At 36.4% G+C, this 9,766-nt stretch overlaps 1 pseudogene; it reads right to left on the bottom strand.

The window, feature by feature from the left end:
• Nucleotides 1-9,398: 9,398 nt before the first annotated feature.
• LOC120553388 overlaps nt 9,399-9,766 on the bottom strand; it is a 76,962-nt pseudogene continuing 76,594 nt past the window's right edge.

Here is a 9,766-nt window from a genome sequence, read left to right as displayed (position 1 = left end):
ATTTGATTCCTCCCAAAACTTCACCCGTCTTTCCTCACGGAGAGACAGTTGCTAGGTGATAGCATAGACAGTATATAAGGGTGATAGCAACAAATACAGCATGGTCGGACCCCGCACGTAGCTGCCCGTTCTAATCGCCTCGGAAAAATAAACTGGACAAAGTTACATTCAGGGCTAAACTCAAAAAATTCGGGGCTGAAGACCCGGCAAAATCGGCTGACTACGCTCCTGGTGTAAACCGGGACATTTTAGCGTCCCGACAGGCTTTTGTCGGGACTCGGGACAAACAATTGAAAATCGGGACTGTCCCGGTCAAACCGGGACGTCTGGTCACCCTAGTTTAAGGTAACGGGTTTCCACGCAGATTTCTAGTAAAGTCAACTAATTTGGTATAACACTGTATACATTACACACTCAGGAAGACACAGAGCCATCACTGGCTCCATGGTTGTTGCTTAACGCTTGGGTAAAGGCTGTTTTATGCTTCTGCATCAACTCCACGCCGTAGCTATGGCGTCGTGACCCTTTCGGAGTTCTGCGTCTGGGTTGCTCTGCATCGCAGTGCATTTCACCACCACAACCCTAGGGGGTGATAAGTCTGAGGTTATTATATTTGAGGTGTCTGCCAGCCAGTTTATGTTATGTTTACAGATAAGATGGTGCCGGTGAGGCGGCAGCCTGCTGCGTGCAGCTGTGTGTAGTTTGTGTGTGTTTTAGTATTTTAATAAAAGGATCTATCTAGATGTTAGCAAGCAAACTTTAGCACAACTGCCCACAAAGTACTGCTTGCTGGCGAAGGGCTAATTTCAAAACGTTACTGACATATAGACACTTTACAAACGGATAACCCCGTCATTGTGACCAAAATATGTCTGAGTTTATTTGCAAAGCTGATGTCAGTGAACTAGCATGTTGCTACTCCCCACAGTAGGCTGCTTGAAACACCGACTATCAACACACAGGACCAGTTGACCTATCACAGTCCTTGCGGTCTGCATCGCCTCGACGCAAAGTTAGTGACAGTGTTTCTCTCTGTCAAAATGATATTTTGTTTAAATAGATAGATAGATAGCACTTTATTGTCCGTGTACACGGAAATTTGTCTTGCAATAAAAGCTCCAACAATCACCACACAACGACCTAAAAACAAAAGCTAAAAACATAGATACATCAATAAAACATAGATACTTAATTAATATGAGGGGGGGGGCTGCCCTACAAGAGTGGTCATAAATAACCATACATATATAGACAAAGGTAAAAATAGATAAAATAAAAAATTGGAGGGGGAACTATCACTTCTTTGCTTTCCTGTGTTGATTCAGCAGAGATATCGACAGAGGAACAAATGAGTGTTTATATTTGTGGATTCGGCAAGATGGCGGAACGGGCAAGCAGCACTTTCTAAGCTCTCGTTCACCTGCCCCGGAATTTTTCACTTAAAAATTCAATGTGATTAGTTTAAAGGTTCAAAACAGTTAACTGAACTTTTTAATAAGAGTTTGAAACTCTTTATTCCAGATATTTCAAGTCCTATCGAAGTTTTAACAGAAAATGCCATACGGAAAGTCAGATGTTAGATCAGCCGCTAACGTTACCACAGGCCAAGCAAACACGGAGCACGGTTATGCGCAGATGGATGTTTCAACCAGTGGTGGTGGGACAAAGAGAACAAATTCCCCTCCAACTCCAACGAAAGGTGCAGTGCCTCCTTCGAAGGTAAAACCCCACAGGATTCGTCTGAAGTGCCAAACGCGTCCCTTGTTGATGCTATAGAAAAGCTCACCTCCAGAATTGACCGCTTCGGTGACCAGCTAAGAGAAAACTGTCATGGTGGCTAATGTTACCAGACTTGTGGAGCTGAATGCCACTGAGATTAAAGAGTGCAAGGTCAAGATTCAAGCGATAGAAAAAGAAATGCCCCATCTCGTAAAGGATAACGAGGAGCTGAAAGATAAGGTCACGGAGGCGGAGCGTTACAAGAGACGCTGGAACCTTAAAATACATGGTTTGAAAGAAAAAGTTGACGAAAACACCCGAGATGTTGTGAAGAGTATCCTGTCTAAGTCCGCGCAGTGGGACACATCGATGGATTCGGTAGTCCGATACTGTGCACCGGATCGGAGAAAAAGAGAAGAGGGAGAGACCGTCAGGTTATTATCCAATTCACCATGAGATTCCACCGTGACACCATCTGGAAGCTGTCCAAAAACTCTAAGGTTTGCAAGGATCTGGGGATTCATTTCAAGCAAGACTTTTGCAAAGCCGACAGGGAGGCTCGTGCAGCTGCATGGCCGAAGATGGAGCAGGCCAGGGCGGCAGGCCACAATGTGTATTACCGAGGACATGTGGGCTACATCAACGGTAACCGGGTTGTTTAGACAGTGCTTTGGTCAAAGGCATGTCATAAATCTCTCAATCTAACAGATTGAGATTTATACCTCAGCTCAGCCTTCATATTGATAGGTTCTGTCCTAACCGAAATTTCTTTTTCTGTAGAAATATCTGTTCAGTTAAAAGGGCATTATTACATTAGTGAGTTCTCAGTTAATAATCACTAAAGAAGGGAGGTAAAAATGAAAAAAAAAAATCCTTAATGTTAGCTTGTTAATTCAACATCAGGGTTTTCTTTAAAGCTTTAGAAAAAGGATAAAAAAGTCACGTTTTTAAACAAAGGAAACTTCAAATAAGCCTTTAAAGTCTGTTCACTTTAGATCCTTAACTTAAAAAAAAGGGTTGTTTTATAATTATCCTGATCACATAATAATGATCGATAGATAGGGGCCTTGCAAATCTGTTTACCTCAAGAAATCTAAACCCTTTCTTTACTTCTTTTTCTTAATCTCTTTTTTATGTTTTTCTCATAACCAGATGTTTTCTTATGTTTCACTTAACACTAGGGGTCTAAGAGATTTTGTTAAAAGGAAATCAGTATTCTTTTTTTGTAAAAATGAAAGGGCACAATGCTTTTTTCTCCAAGAAACTCACTCTCTTGATATTGATGAAAAGTTTTGGTCAAACCAATGGGGAGATAAAATACTTTTCTCTCATGGTTCTAATAGGTCAGCAGGCGTTGCTATACTTTTAAACAACTTTCCTGGGAAAATATTAACCATTGCCAAGGACAGTTGTGGTCATTGGATAATATGCATTTTTGAAATAGAGGATAGTTTCTTGATTCTGGGAAATATATATGGATATAATAATCCAAACCAAAACAAAATAATGATTGATGATGTTATTAGAGTTGTAAAAGATTTAGGTAAAAGGTATCCAACTGAAAACTTTATCTTCGGAGGTGATTTTAATATGGTAAAAGATGACTGGCTTGATAGATCTCCCTCAAAATATGCAAGACATCATTACAATTCCATATTGCTTAATTTTTGTAGTGCGTTTAATTTGATAGATGCGTGGCGGACTAAAAACCCTTGTACCCAAGTCTTCACTTGGTTTAAACCTGATGGCTCTGTGAAGTCTAGATTAGATTTCTGGCTGGTCTCTGATTTTAGATCTGGTCTGGAACCAAGCTCTACAGTTTCTGCTGCCCCTTTAACTGACCACTGTATGGTTAAACTTATTCTTAAATCTGCTAATACATATCAAAGGCCAAAAGGATACTGGAAATGCAATTCAAATCTTCTAAACAGTGAAATATTTTGTCAAAAAATTATAGCTACAATTAATAATATTACTGGAGATTCACAGTTTACAACGTATAGGGAAAAATGGGAGTATTTAAAATATAAGGTGCGTCAGATCTCTATATCTTCAGGTAAATTATTAAGCAGGAATTCCAGAAAAAAAGAATTTGAAATTATTAAAGAAATAAACAGTATTTGTAATAGACCTTCTTTAAGTGAAATTAACAAACAAAAACTTATTCTTTTACAATCTTCACTAGACCAAATATATGTTGATAAAGCCAAAGGAGCATATATAAGATCGAGGGCGAAGTGGATAGAGGAGGGTGAAAGGAGCTCTGCATACTTTTGTAGATTAGAGAAAAAGAGACAAGAGCGTAATGGTGTTAAATCTTTGCTAATCAATAACCAAGAATGCACAAATCCTGATCAGATTTCTAAGGAAATTTATAGTTTCTACAGTAAACTTTATTCCTCCTCTTATTCATACTCAGATGCTGATGCCTTCTTTGATCTTATTAAAGATTGGATCCCCAAAGTAGATGAGAGTTTTAAAAATAGTTGTGATGCAGATATTAGTATGCTTGAAGTTGAAAAAGCCATGAATTGTTTATCTTTAGACAAGTCGCCTGGTTCAGATGGCTTAACGAGTAACTTCTATAGGCATTTCTGGGAGAATATTAAAGACCTTGTTTTTCATATGTTAAAAGAAATCTCTGAATCCCACATTCTTCCATCCACTATGAAACAAGGGATTATTACTCTCATACCCAAACCTGGGAAAAATTCTAAATTAATAGACAACCTTAGGCCTATAACCCTACTTAATAATGACTATAAAATTTTAACTCATATTTATGCAAACAGGTTAAAAATTGGAATTTCACAGATTATTTCAGAGACACTTTTTTTAGAGACACTATTTTAGAGTTTTCTAAAAGGACGCTCAGTTCACAATAATATAAGGCTTGTGCTCGATTTACTGGATTATAATTATTTAATTGAAGATGAAGGTTTTATTTTGTTTTTAGATTTTTTTAAAGCTTTTGACACGGTTGAACACAATTTTATGTTTCGCACTTTAGAATTATATGGATTGCGAGAAAATGTTATTAATTTTGTCAAATTAATTTATAAGGACACTAATAGCTCAGTTATTTTACCTCAGGGTACATCTTCAAGATTTCCAATTGATAGAGGAATAAAACAAGGTTGTCCCATTTCACCTCTGCTCTTTATTGCTGCAGCAGAAATGCTTTCCATTCTAATAAAACAGTCTGATTTTGAAAAATTGATGGTGTTTGGGAAACAGTTAGTCATTAGCCAATTGGCTGATGACACGACCATTTTCATGAAAAACATTAACCAAGTTCCAAAAATTCTCCAAACTGTAGAGCTCTTCTCTAGGGCTTCTGGTTTAAAGTTAAATCTGAAAAAATGTGAATTATTAGCAATTCATAACTCCACTCTGTCAACCTTTTATAATATTCCTGTTAAAGATACCGTTAAATACCTAGGTATGCACATTACAAAGGATAGTGCCTCACTTAATAATCTCAACATCTGTAATAATATAGATAAGTGTAAAACTTATCTGAATTTGTGGTCTCAAAGAGACATTTCTATCATTGGCCGAATTTTTCTTACAAAAATGGAATGCATTTCTAGACTCATTTACCCTGCTTACTCAATCTCATTTCCTAAGAATGCAATAAAAGCTATAAATCAAGCCAATTTCAATTTTATTTGGAAAAGAAAAACACATTACATTAGAAAAGGAATATTGGTTAAAGAGGATGATGAAGGAGGGCTAAAAGCAATCGACATTGAATGTATTAATGGTACTATTAAAATTAATTGGCTAAGATCCTTTTTAAAAAATGAAAATAGTTTTTGGTTTCATATTCCCAGACAAATTTTTAAAAAATTAGGAGGCGTCAATCTCCTCCTTAGATGTGATTATGACCTTAAAAAACTCCCTGTTAAGTTATCAGCATTTCATCAACAGGTTTTACTTTACTGGAAAATGATCTACAAACATAATTTCAGTCCTCATAACATTCCTTTGTGGAACTGTAGATATGTGCTATTTAGGAATAAGTCTTTATTTTACAATAATTGGTGGGAGAAAGGTATATGGTCTGTAATGCATATTTTAGACAATACCGGAGTCATTATGTCTTTTGAGACTCTCTGTTCCAAATTCGATTTATTTGACAAAAAACAGTACGATAACAGTATCAAAGCAATACCACAAGCTATAATCCAGATGTCTTTCAACGCTTCTCAAAGTATTGTTACCCCATGTCTTCCTATGCTTTTGATGAATGGAGTTTCTCTTACTCACATAAATGTACCCAATATTACAATTCGGAAAGCCTTTGTGAAAGAATTATATCCTTATTCTTCAAATAAAATTTCAATTTTTCAATATTTTTCCAGCACTGAAGTTAAAATGTTAAGAACCAAATTTCTTAAACTTCCAGTTGCACCAAAAGCAAAGGAAGTGCATTTTCAAATTTTTAATGGAGTGTACCCTTTTTTTTTTTTTTTTAAGATGTCGATTCGGATTTGATGTGAACTGCTGCTCGTTTTGTGCTGATCAGATTGAAACAACAGAACATCTGTTTTATGAATGTAAATTTGCCTATACCTTCTGGGAGGATTTGCATTACTGGTTATTTCCTAAATTTGAAGATTTGCCTGTATTTACAAAGGAAAATATAATTTTTGGAATGTTTATGAAAAATGAAGCGCACGACAGTTAACACATTCATTATTCTTGGGAAATTCTTTATACACAAGAATAGATTTCTGAAAACACTTCCAAACTTCAATGTTTTTCATAAAGAATTGTGTCATTACTTTTTATCTCTAAAGTTAATGAAAAAAAAGAATGCCTTAATCTTATCTACTTTGATAGAGGATGTGAAACTTTCTGAAAATCCTAGTGTTATCCCCCTTTTTTCTTTTTTTTTTTTTTACTTTGTTTGCTTGTTTGTTCATGTGTTCTTTCTTCTCTCTTATGTAAGGTGCTTGTCTGTTGTCTGTGAAGACATTTCATTTATTGTACCAGGCCAAATATGGTTGTTACTGTTGTTCAATAAAAAAAAATAAAAGAAATAATATTTATATTTATATTTGTTCTTTCTGCAGTCTGGGACCCTATAGCGCCTCCCAGAGGGCAGGAGTTGGTACTCCCCATGCAACACATGGGAAGAGTCCTGGGAGATTTTGTCAGCCAGTCTGACAGTATGCAATACGTGGCTTTCAGTGAACTTGTTCTCCACTGAACGTCCCACCAATTTGGAACAAATCCTCAGGAGCCGCAGAATCCTGGCCTTTAGATGAACTGAGAGGCCCCCAAACCACACTGCGCCTCCATACTGCAGGATGCTTTGAATTAATAATAGACAGTACTCTTAAGGTTAAGGTTAATTATTGATTAAAAATACTTCCTGAAGAATATAATAAGCAACTATATTCTTACTTGAGTTTGAATCATTGCAGACTACTTGACTAAGTGCTGGCATTGATACAACTTAACAGCACTGAGAGATTTCCCTTTATTTCTCTTTCCATTCAGGATTGACTGTTTTTCCTTTTATCATTTTAAGGCCTTTCTTTGCTAATACACATTTAAAAAAAAAAAATTATAAGTTTTTTCATGTCCCATGAATAACCCTCCTGTTGTCTTCGGGTCAAATTTAAAAAAAGTTTCTACATCACAAATTTGGGTTTCTTTCAACCACATTGTCAAAGAAAATAACGTGGATGGTTCCATACAACACTCTTCACAAGTTAGTATACTCTTCACTGAATTTGAGTGTTTTACTCTATTTTATAGCATTTGAAGAATGCAAACGAATGCAGAAGACAAAAGAACGTTCAAAAAAGTGACAAAAATGTCACAAAAAGTTTCAAAAATTTGAGGAAAAAATGGAAAAAAAACATTAAAAAGTGACAAAAAACTTGGAAAAAAAGTGTTGAAAACGAAAAAAGAAACATTGAAATAAAGTTTTAATTTAAAGGAGCTCTAAGCAATGTTGGGTGACATCACTTCTTGTTGACAAAATATTGTCAAACAAAACAAGGCTAGCTCGCCCCTCCCTCCTCCTTATCCCGTCCCCTCCCTTCCACGCACTAATACATCCATGGCACTAACCCCCCAACCCCCACCCACAACTCCTTCTTGACGGTTATTGGCTGGAACACTGTTTGTTATGTTTGATGGTGCATGTTGGCCAGTTTGTTTTTGTTGCCGCTTGTGGAGCCTGGGATGTCTACAGAAACCACATTTTTTACAGTGTGTTCAGGGGACAGGCAGCTAGGAGATAGTGAGGAGATGTTTGCTGTATGTGACAAAAAAGTGGTGTAGCCTATAAAACATGTCACATTCCTTAGAGCACCTTTAAACGGGAAGACAACACAAGTGATGAAAGATACATCATAATCCACACAAGGACAAACAAGAGTTTTATTTCAAATAGAGCAGGCACAATCTGTCATCAACCTGTCTCATCAGGGATACAGTTGAAAGGTTCTAATAGATTAGATTAGATAGATTTACCTTTACAGTCCCAAATATATATTAATAATCTAATACTCTATGAGCAAAACACAACAATATTAAAAGTTTATCTTAATCACACTGTGATGGTTACATTGAAGAAAGCAAGTTGAGCTATATAGTATGAGTACAGTGAGAAACAGTGATATAGGCTAGAGCAGGGGTGTCAAACATACGGCCGAGGGCCAGAACCGGCCCGCCAAAGGGTCCAATCAGGCCCCCTGGATGACTTTGCAAAGTGTGAAAATTGCAGAGAAGTAATTAATTCCAATTCCAAATTTACCACTTTAATCTCAGAGAATATCAGAGTTTTTTTTCCATAAATGTGCAATTTTAATATTAGAAATTCTGAGTTATTTCTCTGAATATTACCCCTCTTTCCCGGGTCTGTAACATTATTTATTTCCTACAACGGCCTTAAAACACCGTCGTAGCAGAAGAGACTTGCGTTTGCCAACATCAAGCTGACAAGTAACTCTGTGGCAGATACAGTTTCTGATCTTTCTGGAGTGGTTTAATGGTCCGGCCCACTTGAGATCAGATTAGGGGGATGTGGTCCATGAACTAAAATGAGTTTGACACCACTGGGCTAGAGTATACTGTTATCATAATGGTTATAGTAATCAATTCTTATTTCATTTGATAGATGCAATACAAAGTGATTCCCAAGTCAGAGTTTCCCATATATAATATATAATCAGATTATCACATCAATTCACACAGATTAACATAAAAACCAAACACCTTCATAATATTTAAAATCCCTAAACCACAATTTAAATATTCAGTTTAACTCCACTCCATGTGGGTAGTGCTTTATAGCGTGCCCTGATTATAAGGAATACACACAGAATACACAGAGAAGCCTAAATGTGATGGATAAAAAACAATTATCTAAAATATGCTTCAGTTTAGACCAAGACATTTAAAGTGTGTTTAATGATCAAACTAAAACATAGATATGTGTTCAATGTTGAACAGGACTCTATAGGAACTGAGTATCTGACCCAAACATGCAGTAATGTATCCTGGTACTCTGAAATCATTTGTTTTTGGAAAAAAGTGGTGTCTAGTACTACACTGTGCTCATACACCTTATATAATCAATCATAATGAACCTATAAGTAGCAAGGAGTGTTTGATTTCTTTTTTCACTTTTAATCTCTATTTTCAAAACATCTGGTGGATTGTTCTGGATATTTCCCCCAGGGATGATTTACGGTGTTGCAGTGTCTCCATACTGCATGTAAATAAAGACAGAGAAGTGTTTAGAGTATTAACAAGAGTGGTTCAGAGTGAGAGATTTGTCATTACTGAGGCAGGCCACTAGACTGAAAGTTTTTAGTTGATGGACCGAAAATAAATCACTGTTTTGATGACTATATTTATGATCATTCATTAAAGCCAAAATGCCTTAATCCAGGGGGCCTGGGTGGCCTGGTGGAAGAGTGAGAGCCCATATACAGTTAGGTATAAATGTTTTCATAATTCTGGCCCTGTGCTCTAACACAATGGATTTGAAAAGAAATCATCAAAATTAAATTGTAGTGCA

This window comes from Perca fluviatilis, chromosome 23, assembly GCF_010015445.1.
Source record: "Perca fluviatilis chromosome 23, GENO_Pfluv_1.0, whole genome shotgun sequence".
Lineage (NCBI taxonomy): Eukaryota > Metazoa > Chordata > Actinopteri > Perciformes > Percidae > Perca > Perca fluviatilis.
This window is presented reverse-complemented; position numbering and strand designations above follow the sequence as displayed.